Below are 16,940 nucleotides of genomic sequence, written 5' to 3' on the forward strand. Positions count from 1 at the left end.
GTAGATATTTCCATGTTCATACAGATGTCGGTGCAGATATTTCCATGTTCATACTGATAGCCGTGTAGATATTTCCATGTTCATACAGTTAGCGGTGTAGATATTTCAATGTTCATACAGATGGCGGTGCAGATATTTACATGTTCAGACAGATGGCGGTGTAGATATTTCCATGTTCGTACGGATGGCAGTGTAGATATTTCCATGTTCATACAGGTGGCGGTGTGGATATTTCCATGTTTATACAGATAGCAGTATAGTTATTTCCATGTTTATTGAGAGAGCAGTGTAGATATTTCCATTGATATACAGATAGCTGTGTAGATATTTGCATGTACATACAGATAGCGGTGTAGATATTTCCATGTTCGTACAGATAGCAGTGTAGATATTTCCATGTTCATACAGATAGCGGTGTAGATATTTCCATGTTCATACAGATAACGGTGTAGATATTTCCATGTTAATACAGATAGCGGTGTAAATATTTCCATGTTCATACAGATGGCGGTGTAGATATTTACATGTTCATACAGATGGCGGTATAGATATTTCCATGTTCGTACAGATGGCGGTGTAGATATTTCCATGTTCATAGAGATGGCGGTGTAGATATTTCCATGTTTATGCAGATAGCGGTATAGATATTTCCATGTTTATACAGATGTTGGTGTAGATATTTCTATGTTTATAGAGATGGCGGTCTTGATATTTCCATGTTTACAGAGATAGTGGTGTAGTTATTTCCAAGTTTGTAGAGACAGCGTTGTAGATATTTCCATGTTTATACAGATAGCGGTGAAGATATTTCCATGTTTATACAGATAGCGGTGTAGATAGGTCCATGTTTATACAGATAGAAGTGTAGATATTTCCATATTTATAGAGATAGTGGCGTAGATAATTTCACTTTTATACAGCGAGCAGTGTAGATATTTCCAAGTTCATACAGATAGCGGTGTAGATATTTCCACGTTTATAGAGATGGCGGTGTAGATATTTCCATGTTCATACAGAAGGCGGTGTAGTTATTTCCATGTTTATAGGGATGGCGGTGTAGAAATTTTCATGTTTACACAGATGGCGGTGTAGATATTTCCATGTTTACACAGATAGCGGTGTAGACATTTCCATGTTTACACAGATAGCGGTGTGGATATTTCCATGTTTATGCAGATATCAGTGTAGATATTTCCATGTTTATACAGATAGCGGTGCGGATATTTCCATGTTTATACAGACAGTTGGGCAGATATTTCCATGTTTATACAGATAGCGGTGTAGATATTTCCATCTTAATACAGATGACGGTGTAGATATGTCCATGTTTGTACAGTTGGCGGTGTAGATATTTCCATGTTCATACAGATGGCGGTGTAGATATTTCGAAGTTTATAGAGATAGCGCTGTACATATTTCCATATTTATAGAGAAATCTGCGTAGATATTTCCATGTATATTCAGATAGCTGTGTAGATATTTCTATGTTCATGCAGATAGCGGTGTAGATATTTCCAAGTTCATCCAGATGCCGGTGTACATATATCCATGTTCATACAGATGGCGGTGAAGATATTTCCATGTTCATAGAGATGGCGGTGTAGATATTTCCATGTTCATACAAATGGTGGTGTAGATATTTCCATGTTCATTGAGATGGCGGTGTAGATATTTCCATGTTCATACAAATGGCAGTGTAGATATTTCCATGTTCATAGAGATGACGGTGTAGATATTTCCATGTTTATACAGATAGCAGTGTAGTTATTTCCATGTTTACAGAGATAGCAGTGTAGATATTTCCATTGATATACAGATAGCTGTGTAGATATTTCCATGTTCATACAGATAGCGGAGCAGATATTTCCATGTTCATACAGATAGCGGTGTCGTTACTTCCATGTTCATACAGATAGCGGTGTAGATATTTCCATGTTCATACAGATAGCGGAGTAGATATTTCCATGTTCATACAGATAGCGGTGTAGTTACTTCCATGTTCATACAGATAGCGGTGTAGATATTTCCATGTTCATACAGTTAGCGGTGTTGATATTTCCATGTTCATACAGATGGCGGTGTAGATATTTACATGTTCATACAGATGGCGGTGCAGATATTTCCATGTTCGTACAGATAGCCGTGTAGATATTTCCATGTTCATACAGTTAGCATGTAGATATTTCCATATTCATACAGATGGTTGTGTAGATATATACATGTTAATACAGATGGCGGTGTAGATATTTCCATGTTCATACAGTTAGCGGTGTAGATATTTCCATGTTCATACAGATGGTGGTGTAGATATTTACATGTTCATACAGATGGCGGTGTAGATATTTCCATGTTCATACAGATGGCAGTGTAGATATTTCCCTGTTCATACAGATGGCGGTGCAGATATTTCCATGTTCATACAGATGGCGGTGTAGACATTTCCATGCTCATACAGTGAGCGGTGTAGATATTTCAATGTTCATACAGATGGCGGTGCAGATATTTACATGTTCATACAGATGGCGGTGTAGATATTTCCATGTTCGTACGGATGGCAGTGTAGATATTTCCATGTTCATACAGGTGGCGGTGTGGATATTTCCATGTTTATACAGATAGCAGTGTAGTTATTTCCATGTTTAGAGAGATAACTGTGTAGATATTTCCATTGATATACAGATAGCTGTGTAGATATTTCCATGTTCATACAGATAGCGGAGTAGATATTTCCATGTTCATACAGATAGCGGTGTAGTTATTTCCATGTTCCTACAGATAGCGGTGTAGATATTTCCATGTTCATACAGGTGGCGGTGTAGATATTTCCCTGTTTATACAGATAGCTGTGTAGTTATTTCCATGTTTATAGAGAGAGCAGTGTAGGTATTTCCATTGATATACTGATAGCTGTGTAGATATTTACATGTTCATACAGATAGCGGTGTACATATTTCCATGTTCGTACAGATAGCGGTGTAGATATTTCCATTTTCATAAAGATAGCGGTGTAGATATTTCCATGGTCATACAGAAAACGGTGTAGGTGTTTCCATCTTCATACAGATAGCGGTGTAGATATTTCCATGTTCATAGTTAGCGGTGTAGATATTTCCATGTTCATACAGATGGCGGTGTAGATATTTACATGTTCATAAAGATGGCGGTATAGATATTTCCATGTTCGTACAGATGGCAGTGTAGATATTTCCATGTTCGTAGAGATATCGGTGTAGATATTTTCATGTTTACACAGATGGCGGTATAGATATTTCCATGTTCGTACAGATGGCGGTGTAGATATTTCCATGTTCATAGAGATGGCGGTGTAGATATTTCCATGTTTATGCAGATAGCGGTATAGATATTTCCATGTTTATACAGATGTTGGTGTAGATATTTCTATGTTTATAGAGATGGCGGTCTAGATATTTCCATGTTTACAGAGATAGTGTTGTAGTTATTTCCAAGTTTATAGAGACAGCGTTGTAGATATTTCCATGTTTATACAGATAGCGGTGAAGATATTTCCATGTTTATACAGATAGTGGTGTAGATAGGTCCATGTTTATACAGATAGCAGTGTAGATATTTCCATATTTATAGAGATAGTGGCGTAGATAATTTCACTTTTATACAGATAGCAGTGTAGATATTTCCAAGTTCATACAGATAGCGGTGTAGATATTTCCACGTTTATAGAGATGGCGGTGTAGATATTTCCATGTTCATACAGAAGGCGGTGTAGATATTTCCATGTTTATAGGGATGGCGGTGTAGACATTTTCATGTTTACACAGATGGCGGTGAAGATATTTCCATGTTTATAGGGATGGCGGTGTAGACATTTTCATGTTTACACAGATGGCGGTGTAGATATTTCCATGTTTACACAGATAGCGGTGTTGACATTTCCATGTTTACACAGATAGCGGTGTGGATATTTCCATGTTTATGCAGATATCAGTGTAGATATTTCCATGTTTATACAGATAGCGGTGCAGATATTTCCATGTTTATACAGATAGTTGGGCAGATATTTCCATGTTTATACAGATAGCGGTGTAGATATTTCCATCTTAATACAGATGACGGTGTAGATATGTCCATGTTTGTACAGTTGGCGGTGTAGATATTTCCATGTTCATACAGATGGCGGTGTAGATATTTCGAAGTTTATAGAGATAGCGCTGTAGATATTTCCATATTTATAGAGAAATCTGCGTAGATATTTCCATGTATATTCAGATAGCTGTGAAGATATTTCTATGTTCATGCAGATAGCGGTGTAGATATTTCCAAGTTCATCCAGATGCCGGTGTACATATATCCATGTTCATACAGATGGCGGTGAAGATATTTCCATGTTCATACAGATGGCGGTGTAGATATTTCCATTCTCATACAAATGGCGGTGTAGATATTTCCATGTTCATAGAGATGGCGGTGTAGATATTTCCATGTTCATACAAATGTCAGTGTAGATATTTCCATGTTCATAGAGATGACGGTGTAGATATTTCCATGTTTATACAGATAGCAGTGTAGTTATTTCCATGTTTAGAGAGATAGCAGTGTAGATATTTCCATTGATATACAGATAGCTGTGTAGATATTTCCATGTTCATACAGATAGCGGAGTAGATATTTCCATGTTCATACAGATAGCGGTGTAGTTACTTCCATGTTCATACAGATAGCGGTGTAGATATTTCCATGTTCATACAGATGGCGGTGCAGTTATTTCCATGTTCGTACAGATAGCCGTGTAGGTATTTCCATGTTCATACAGTTAGCGGTGTAGATATTTCCATATTCATACAGATGGTGGTGTAGTTATATACATGTTCATACAGATGGCGGTGTAGATATTTCCATGTTCATACAGTTAGCGGTGTAGATATTTCCATGTTCATACAGATGGTGGTGTAGATATTTACATGTTCATACAGATGGCGGTGTAGATATTTCCATGTTCATACAGATGGCCGTGTAGATATTTCCATGTTCATACAGATGGCGGTGCAGATATTTCCAAGTTCATACAGATGGCGGTGTAGACATTTCCATGCTCATACAGTTAGCGGTGTAGATATTTCAATGTTCATACAGATGGCGGTGCAGATATTTACATGTTCAGACAGATGGCGGTGTAGATATTTCCATGTTCGTACGGATGGCAGTGTAGATATTTCCATGTTCATACAGGTGGCGGTGTGGATATTTCCATGTTTATACAGATAGCAGTGTAGTTATTTCCATGTTTAGAGAGATAGCAGTGTAGATATTTCCATTGATATACAGATAGCTGTGTAGATATTTCCATGTTCATACAGATAGCGGAGTAGATATTTCCATGTTCATACAGATAGCGGTGTAGTTATTTCTATGTTCATACAGATAGCGGTGTAGATATTTCCATGTTCATACAGGTGGCGTTGTAGATATTTCCCTCTTTATACAGATAACAGTGTAGTTATTTCCATGTTTATAGAGAGAGCAGTGTAGGTATTTCCACTGATATACTGATAGCTGTGTAGATATTTACATGTTCATACAGATAGCGGTGCACATATTTCCATGTTCGTACAGATAGCGGTGTAGATATTTCCATTTTCATACAGATAGCGGTGTAGATATTTCCATGGTCATACAGATAACGGTGTAGATGTTTCCATCTTCATACAGATAGCGGTGTAGATATTTCCATGTTCATACAGTTAGCGGTGTAGATATTTCCATGTTCATACAGATGGCGGTGTAGATATTTACATGTTCATACAGATGGCGGTATAGATATTTCCATGTTCGTAAAGATGGCGGTGTAGATATTTCCATGTTCGTAGAGATATCGGTGTAGATATTTTCATGTTTACACAGATGGCGGTGTAGATATTTCCATGTTTACACAGATAGCGTTGTAGACATTTCCATGTTTACACAGATAGCGTTGTGGATATTTCCATGTTTATGCAGATAGCGGTGTAGATATTTCCATGTTTATACAGATAGCAGTGCGGTTATTTCCATGTTTATACAGATAGCGGTGTAGATATTTCCATCTTAATACAGATGGCGGTGTAGATATTTACATGTTCATACAGATGGCGGTGTAGATATTTCCATGTTCATACAGATGGCAGTGTAGATATTTCCATGTTCATACAGATAGCGGTGTAGATATTTCCATGTTCATTCAGTTAGCGGTGTAGATATTTCCATGTTCATACAGATGGCGTTGCAGATATTTACATTTTCATACAGATGGCAGTGTAGATATTTCCATGTTCATACGGATGGCAGTGTAGATATTTCCATGTTCATACAGGTGGCGGTGTAGATATTTCCATGTTTATACAGATAGCAGAGTAGTTATTTCCATGTTTATAGAGATAGCAGTGTAGATATTTCCATTGATATACAGATAGCTGTGTAGATATTTGCATGTTCATACAGATAGCGGTGTAGATATTTCCATGTTCATACAGATAGCGGTGTAGATATTTCCATGTTCATTCAGTTAGCGGTGTAGATATTTCCATGTTCATACAGATGGCGTTGCAGATATTTACATGTTCATACACATGGCAGTGTAGATATTTCCATGTTCATACGGATGGCAGTGTAGATATTTCCATGTTAATACAGGTAGCGGTGTAGATATTTCCATGTTTATACAGATAGCAGTGTAGTTATTTCCATGTTTATAGAGATAGCAGTGTAGATATTTCCATTGATATACAGGTAGCTGTGTAGATATTTCCATGTTCGTAAAGATAGCGGTGTAGATATTTCCATTTTCATACAGATAGCGGTGTAGATATTTCCATGTTCATACAGATAACGGTGTAGATATTTCCATGTTCATACAGATAGCGGTGTAGATATTTACATGTTCATACAGTTAGCGGTGTAGATATTTCCATGTTCATACAGATGGCGGTGTAGATATTTACATGTTCATACAGATGGCGGTGTAGACATTTCGAAGTTTATAGAGATAGCGCTGTAGTTATTTCCATATTTATAGAGAAATCTGTGTAGATATTTCCATATATATGCAGATAGCTGTGTAGATTATTCCATGTTCATGCAGAAAGCGGAGTAGATATTTCCATGTTCATCCAGATGCCGGTGTAGATATATCCATGTTCATACAGATGGCCGTGAAGATATTTCATGTTCATACAGATGGCGGTGTAGATATATCCATGTTCTACAAATGGCGGTGTAGATATTTCCATGTTCATAGAGATCGCGGTGCAGATATTTCCATGTTCATACAAATGGCATTGTAGATATTTCCATGTTCATAGAGATGGCGGTGTAGATATTTTCATGTTTATACAGATAGCAGTGTAGTTATTTCCATGTTAATAGAGATAGCATTGTAGACATTCACATTGTTATACAGATAGCTGTGTAGATATTTGCATGTTCATACACATAGCGGTGTAGATATTTCCATGTTCATACAGATAGCGGTGTAGATATTTCCATGTTCATACAGATAGCAGTGTAGTTTTTCCATGTTCATACAGATAGCGGTGTAGATATTTCCATGTTCATACCAATAGCGGTGTAGATATTTCCATGTTCATACAGTTAGTGGTGTAGTTATTTCCATGTTCATACAGATGGCGGTGTAGATATTTACATGTTCATACAGATGGCGGTGTAGATATTTCCATGTTCATACAGATGGCGTTGTAGATATTTCCATGTTCATACAGGTGGCGGTGAAGATATTTCCATGTTCATTCAGTTAGCGGTGTAGATATTTCCATGTTCATACAGCTGGCGTTGCAGATATTTACATGTTCATACAGATGGCGGTGTAGATATTTCCATGTTCGTACGGATGGCAGTATAGATATTTCCATGTTCATACAGGTGGCGGTGTAGATATTTCCATGTTTATACAGATAGCAGTGTAGTTATTTCCATGTATATAGAGATAGCGGTGTAGAAATTTCCGTGTTCATACAGATAGCTGTGTAGATATTTCCATGTTCATGCAGATAGTGGTGTAGATTTTTCCATGCTCATTCAGATGCCGGTGTACATATATCCATGTTCATACAGATGGCGGTGAAGATATTTCCATGTTCATACAGATGGCGGTGTAGATATTTCTATGTTCATACACAAGGCGGTGTAGATATTTCCATGTTCATAGAGATGGCGGTGTAGATGTTTCCATGTTCATACAAATGGCGGTGTAGATATTTCCATGTTCATAGAGATGGCGGTGTAGATATTTCCATGTTTATACAGACAGCAGTGTAGTTATTTCCATGTTTATAGAGATAGCATTCTAGACTTTTTCACTGATATACAGATAGCTGTGTAGATATTTGCATGTTCATACACATAGCGGTGTAGATATTTCCATGTTCATACCAATAGCGGTGTAGATATTTCCATGTTCATACAGCTAGCGGTGTAGATATTTCCATGTTCATACGGATAGCGGTGTAGATATTTCCATGTTCATACCAATAGCGGTGTAGATATTTACATGTTCATACAGATGGCGGTGTAGATATTTCCATGTTCAAACAGATGGTGGTGTAGATATTTTCATGTTCATACAGATAGCGGTGTAGATATTTCCATGTTCATACAGATAGCGGTGTAGATATTTCCATGTTCATTCAGTTAGCGGTGTAGATATTTCCATGTTCATACAGATAGCATTGCAGATATTTACATGTTCATACAGATGGCGGTGTAGATATTTCCATGTTCGTATGGATGGCAGTGTAGATATTTCCATGTTCATACAGGTGGTGGTGTAGATATTTCCATGTTTATACAGATAGCAGTGTAGTTATTTCCATGTTTATAGAGATAGCAGTGTAGATATTTCCATTGATATACAGATAGCTTTGTAGATATTTGCATGTTCATACAGATAGCGGTGTAGATATTTCCATGTTCGTACAGATAGCGGTGTAGATATCTCCATGTTCGTATAGATGGCGGTGTAGATATTTCCATGTTCATACAGATAACGGTGTAGTTATTTCCATTTTCATACAGATAGCGGTGTAGATAATTCCAAGTTCATACAGTTAGTGGTGTAGATATTTCCATGTTCATACAGACGGCGGTGTAGATATTTACATGTTCATACAGATGGCGGTATAGATATTTCCACGTTCGTACAGATGGCGGTGTAGATATTTCCATGTTCATAGAGATGGCGGTGTAGATATTTCCATATTTTTGCAGATATCGGTATAGATATTTCCATGTTCATACAGATGGTGGTGTAGACATTTCCATGTTTATAGAGATGGCGGTCTAGATATTTCCATGTTTATAGAGATAGTGGTGTAGTTATTTCCAAGTTTATAGAGACAGCGTTGTAGATATTTCCATGTTTATACAGATAGCGGTGAAGATATTTCCATGTTTATACTGATAGCGGTGTAGATATTTCCATGTTTAAACAGATAGCAGTGTAGATATTTCCATGTTTATAGAGATAGTGGTGTAGATAATTTCAATTTTATACCGAGAGCAGTGTAGATATTTCCAAGTTCATACAGATAGCGGTGTAGATATTTCCACGTTTATAGAGATGGTGGTGTAGATATTTCCATGTTCATACAGATGGCGGTGTAGATATTTCCATGTTCATACAAAAGGTGGTGTAGATATTTCCATGTTCATAGAGATGGCGGTGTAGATATTTCCATGTTCATACAAATGGCGGTGTAGATATTTCCACGTTCACAGAGATGGCAGTGTAGATATTTCCATGTTTATACAGATAGCAGTGTAGTTATTTCCATGTTTATAGAGATAGCAGTGTAGATATTTCCATTGATATACAGATAGCTGTGTAGATATTTGCATGTTCATACAGATAGCGGTGTAGATATTTCCATGTTCATACAGAAAGCGGTGTAGATATTTCCATGCTCATACAGATAGCGGTGTGGATATTTCCATGTTCATACAGATAGCGGTGTAGATATTTCCATGTTCATACAGTTAGCTTTGTAGATATTTCCATGTTCATACGGATGGCCGTGTAGATATTTACATGTTCATACAGATGGCAATGTATATATTTCCATGTTCATACAGATGGCGGTGTAGATATTTCCATGTTCATACAGAAAGTGGTGTAGACATTTCCATGTTCCTACAGATAGCGGTGTAGATATTTCCATGTTCATACCAATAGCAGGTGTAGATATTTCCATGTTCACACAGTTAGCGGTGTAGATATTTCCATGTTCATACAGATGGCGGTGTAGATATTTACATGTTTATACAGATGGCGGTGTACATATTTCCATGTTCGTACGGATGGCAGTGTAGATATTTCCATGTTCATACAGGTGGCGGTGTAGATATTTCCATGTTTATACAGATACCAGTGTAGTTATTTCCATGTTAATAGAGATAGCAGTGTGGATATTTCCATTGATATACAGATAGCTGTGTAGATACTTGCATGTTCCTACAGATAGTGGTATAGATATTTCCATGTTCGTACAGATAGCGGTGTAGATATTTCCATGTTCCTACAGATAGCGGTGTAGATATTTCCACGTTTGTAGAGATGGCGGTGTAGATATTTCCATGTTCATACAGATTGCGGTGTAGATATTTCCATGTTCATAGAGATGGCGGTGTAGATATTTCCATGTTCATACAAATGGCGGTGTAGATATTTCCATGTTCATCGAGATGGCGGTGTAGATATTTCCATGTTCATAGTGATTGCGGTGTAGATATTTCCATGTTTATACAGATAGCAGTGTAGATGTTTCCAATGATATACAGACAGATTTGTAGATATTTGCATGTTCATACAGATAGCAGTGTAGATATTTCCATGTTCATACAGAGAGCGGTGTAGATATTTCCATGTTCATACAGATAGCGGTGTAGATATTTCCATGTTCATACAGATGGCGATGTAGATATCTCCACGATCATACAGATAGCGGTGTAGATATTTCCATGTTCATACAGTTAGCGGTGTAGATATTTCCATGTTCATACAGATGGCGGTGTAGATATTTACATGATCATACTGATGGCGGTGTAGATATTTCCATGTTCGTACAGGTGGCAGTGTAGATATTTCCATGTTCATAGAGATTGCGGTGTAGATATTTCCATGTTTATGCAGATAGCGGTATAGATATTTCCATGTTGATAGAGATAGTGGTGTAGATAATTCCAATTTTAAACAGAGAGCAGTGTAGATATTTGCAACTTCATACAGATAGCGGTGTAGATATTTCCAGGTTTATAGAGATGGCGGTATAGATATTTCCATGTTCATACAGATGGCGGTGTAGATATTTCCATGTTTATAGAGATGGCAGTGTAGATATTTTCATGTTTACACAGATGGCGGTGTAGATATTTCCATGTTCATACAGTTGGCGGTGTAGATATTTCGAAGTTTATAGAGATAGCGCTGTAGTTATTTCCATATTTACAGAGAAATCTGTGAAAATATTTCCATGTATATTCAGATAGCTGTGTAGATATTTCCATGTTCATGCAGATAGCTGTGTAGATATTTCCATGTTCATCCAGATGCCGGTGTACATATATCCATGTTCATATAGATGGCGGTGAAGATATTTCCATGTTCATACAGATGGCGGTGTAGATATTTCCATGTTCATACAAATGGCGGTGTAGATATTTCCATGTTCATAGAGATGGCAGTGTAGATATTTCCATGTTCATACAAGTGGCGGTGTAGATATTTCCTTTTTCATCGTGATGGCGGTGTAGATATTTCCATGTTTATACAGATAGCAGTGTAGTTATTTCCATGTTTATAGAGATAGCAGTGTAGATATTTCCATTGATATACAGATAGCTGTGTAGAGATTTGCGTGTTCGTACAGATAGCAGTGTAAATATTTCCATGTTCATACAGATAGCAGTGTAGATATTTCCATGTTCATACAGATAACGGTGTAGATATTTCCATGTTCATACAGATGGCGGTGTAGATATTTCCATGTTCATACAGTTAGCGGTGTAGATATTTCCATGTTCATACAGATGGCGGTGTAGCTATTTACAAGTTCATACAGATGGCGGTATAGATATTTCCATGTTCATACGGATGGCAGTGTAGCTATTTCCATGTTCCTACAGGTGGCGGTGTAGATATTTCCCTGTTTATACAGATAGCAGTGTAGTTATTTCCATGTTTATAGAGAGAGCAGTGTAGATATTTCCATTGATATACAGATAGTTGTGTAGATATTTGCATGTTCATACAGATAGCGGTGTAGATATTTCCAGTTTCATACAGATAACGGTGTAGGTATTTCCATGTTCATACAGATAGCGGTGTAGATATTTCCATGTTCATACAGTTAGCGGTGTAGATATTTCCATGTTCATACAGATGGCGGTGTAGATAATTACATGTTCATACAGATGGCGGTATAGATATTTCCATGTTCGTACAGATGGCGGTGTAGATATTTCCATGTTCATAGAGATATCGGTCTAGATATTTTCATGTTTACACAGATGACGGTGTAGATATTTCCATGTTTACAGAGATAGCGGTTTGAACATTTCCATGTTTACACAGATAGCGGTGTGGATATTTTCATGTTTATGCAGATAGCGTTGTAGATATTTCCATGTTTATACAGATAGCGGTGCGGTTATTTCCATGTTTACACAGATAGCGGTGTAGATATTTCCATCTTAATACAGATGGCAGTGTAGACATTTCGAAGTTTATAGAGATAGCGCTGTAGTTATTTCCATATTTATAGAGAAATCTGTGTAGATATTTCCATGTATATGCAGATAGCTGTGTAGATATTTCCATGTTCATGCAGAAAGCGGTGTAGATATTTCCATGTTCATCCAGATGCCGGTGTAGATATTTCCATGTTCATACAAATGGCGGTGTAGATATTTCCATGTTCATAGAGATGGCGGTGTAGATATTTCCATGTTTATACAGATAGCAGTGTAGTTATTTCCATGTTTATAGAGATAGCATTGTAGACATTTGCATTGATATACAGATAGCTGTGTAGATATTTGCATGTTCATACACATAGCGGTGTAGATATTTCCATGTTCATACAGATAGCGGTGTAGATATATCCATGTTCATAAAGATAGCAGTGTAGATATTTCCAGGTTCATACAGATAGCGGTGTAGATATTTCCATGTTCATACCAATAGCGGTGTAGATATTTCCATGTTCATACAGTTAGCGGTGTAGATATTTCCATGTTCATACAGATGGCGGTGTAGATGTTTACATGTTCATGCAGATGGCGGTGTGGATATTTCCATGTTCATACAGATGGTGGTGTAGATATTTCCATGTTCATACAGATGGCGGTGTAGATATTTCCATGTTCATACCAATGGCGTTGTAGATATTTCCATGTTCACAGAGATGGCGGTGTAGATATTTGCATGTTCATACAAATGGCGGTGTAGATTTTCCATGTTCATAGAGATGGCGGAGTAGATATTTCCATGTTTATACAGATAGCAGTGTAGTTATTTCCATGTTTATAGAGATAGCAGAGTAGTTATTTCCGTGTTTATAGAGATAGCAGTTTAGATATTTCCATTGATATACAGATAGCTCTGTAGATATTTGCATATTCATACAGATAGCGGTGTAGATATTTCCATGTTCATACACATAGCGGTGTAGATATTTCCATGTTCATACAGATAGCGGTGTAGATATTTCCATGTTCATACAGATAGCGGTGTAGATATTTCCATGTTCATACAGATAGCGGTGTAGATATTTCCATGTTCATACAGTTAGCGGTGTAGATATTTCCATGTTCATGCAGATGGCGGTGTAGATATTTCCATGTTCATACCAATGGCGTTGTAGATATTTCCATGTTCACAGAGATGGCGGTGTAGATATTTCCATGTTCATACAAATGGCGGTGTAGATATTTCCATGTTCATAGAGATGGCGGAGTAGATATTTCCATGTTTATACAGATAGCAGTGTAGTTATTTCCATGTTTATAGAGATAGCAGTGTAGTTATTTCCATGTTTATAGAGATAGCAGTTTAGATATTTCCATTTATATACAGATAGCTCTGTAGATATTTGCATGTTCATACAGATAGCGGTGTAGATATTTCCATGTTCATAGACATAGCGGTGTAGATATTTCCATGTTCATACAGATAGCGGTGTAGATATTTCCATGTTCATACAGATAGCGGTGTAGATATTTCCATGTTCATACAGATAGCGGTGTAGATATTTCCATGTTCATACAGTTAGCGGTGTAGATATTTCCATGTTCATGCAGATGGCGGTGTAGATATTTCCATGTTCATACCAATGGCGTTGTAGATATTTCCATGTTCACAGAGATGGCGGTGTAGATATTTGCATGTTCATACAAATGGCGGTGTAGATATTTCCATGTTCATAGAGATGGCGGAGTAGATATTTCCATGTTTATACAGATAGCAGTGTAGTTATTTCCATGTTTATAGAGATAGCAGTGTAGTTATTTCCATGTTTATAGAGATAGCAGTTTAGATATTTCCATTGATATACAGATAGCTCTGTAGATATTTGCATGTTCATACAGATAGCGGTGTAGATATTTCCATGTTCATACACATAGCGGTGTAGATATTGCCATGTTCATACAGATAGCGGTGTAGATATTTCCATGTTCATACAGATAGCGGTGTAGATATTTCCATGTTCATACAGATAGCGGTGTAGATATTTCCATGTTCATACAGTTAGCGGTGTAGATATTTCCATGTTCATACAGATGGCGGTGTAGATATTTACATGTTCATACACATGGCGGTGTAGATATTTCCATGTTCATACAGATGGCGGTGTAGATATTTCCATGTTCATACAGATGGCGGTGTAGATATTTCCATGTTCATACAGATAGCGGTGTAGATATTTCCATGTTCATACCAATAGCGGTGTAGATATTTCCATGTTCATACAGTTAGCGGTGTAGATATTTCCATGTTCATACAGATGTCGGTGTAGATATTTACATGTTCATAGAGATGGCAGTGTAGATATTTCCATGTTTGTACGGATGGCAGTGCAGATATTTCCATGTTCATACAGGTGGCGGTGTAGGTATTTCCCTGTTTATACAGATAGAAGTGTAGTTATTTCCATGTTTATAGAGAGAGCAGTGTAGGTATTTCCATTTATATACAGATAGCTGTGTAGATATTTCCATGTTCATACAGATAGCGGTGTACATATTTCCATGTTCGTACAGATAGCAGTGTAGATATTTCCATGTTCGTACAGATAGCGGTGTAGATATTTCCATGTTCATACAGATAACGGTGTAAATATTTCCATGTTCATGCAGATAGTGGTGTAGATATTTCCATGTCCATACAGTTAGCGGTGTAGATATTTCCATGTTCATACAGATGGCGGTGTAGATATTTACATGTTCATACAGATGGCGGTATAGATATTTCCATGTTCGTACAGATGGCGGTGTAGATATTTCCATGTTCATAGAGATATCGGTGTAGATATTTTCATGTTTACACAGATGGCGGTGTAGATATTTCCATGTTTACACAGATAGCGGTTTGAACATTTCCATGTTTACACAGATAGTGTTGTAGATATTTCCATGTTTATACAGATAGCGGTGCGGTTATTTCCATGTTTATACAGATAGCGGTGTAGATATTTCCATCTTAATACAGATGGCGGTGTAGATATTTCCATGTTCATACAGATGGCGGTGTAGACATTTCGAAGTTTATAGAGATAGCGCTGTAGTTATTTCCATATTTATAGAGAAATCTGCGTAGATATTTCCATGTATATGCAGATAGCTGTGTAGATATTTCCATGTTCATGCAGAAAGCGGTGTAGATATTTCCATGTTCATCCAGATGCCGGTGTAGTTATATCCATGTTCATACAGATGGCCGTGAAGATATTTCCATGTTCATACAGATGGCGGTGTAGATATTTCCATGTTCTCACAAACGGCGGTGTAGATATTTCCATGTTCATAGAGATGGCGGTGTAGATATTTCCATGTTCATACAAATGGCGGTGTAGATATCTCCATGTTCATAGAGATGGCGGTGTAGATATTTCCATGTTTATACAGATAGCAGTGTAGTTATTTCCATGTTTATAGAGATAGCATTGTAGACATTTGCATTGATATAAAGATAGCTGTGTAGATATTTGCATGTTCATACACATAGCGGTGTAGATATTTCCATGTTCATACAGATAGCGGTGTAGATATTCCCATGTTCATACAGATAGCAGTGTAGATATTTCCATGTTCATACAGAAAGCGGTGTAGATATTTCCATGTTCATACCAATAGCGGTGTAGATATTTCCATGTTCATACAGTTAGCAGTGTAGATATTTCCATGTTCATACAGATGGCGGTGAAGATATTTCCATGTTCATACAGATGGCGGTGTAGATATTTACATGTTCATACAGATGGCGGTATAGATATTTCCATTTTCGTACAGATGGCGGTGTAGATATTTCCATGTTCATAGAGATATCGGTGTAGATATTTTCATGTTTACACAGATGGCGGTTTAGATATTTCCATGTTTACACAGATAGCGGTGTAGACATTTCCATGTTTACACAGATAGCGGTGTGGATATTTCCATGTTTATGCAGATAGCCGTGTAGATATTTCCATGTTTATACAGATAGCGGTACGGATATTTCCATGTTTATACAGATAGTTGGGCAGATATTTCCATGTTTATACAGATAGCAGTGTAGATATTTCCATCTTAATACAGATGGCGGTGTAGATATATCCATGTTTGTACAGATGGCAGTGTAGATATTTCCATCTTCATACAGATGGCGGTGTAGATATTTCGAAGTTTATAGGGATAGCGCTGTAGTTATTTCCATATTT

Source organism: Gorilla gorilla, chromosome 19 (assembly GCF_029281585.2).
Source record: "Gorilla gorilla gorilla isolate KB3781 chromosome 19, NHGRI_mGorGor1-v2.1_pri, whole genome shotgun sequence".
Classification (NCBI taxonomy): Eukaryota; Metazoa; Chordata; class Mammalia; order Primates; family Hominidae; genus Gorilla; species Gorilla gorilla.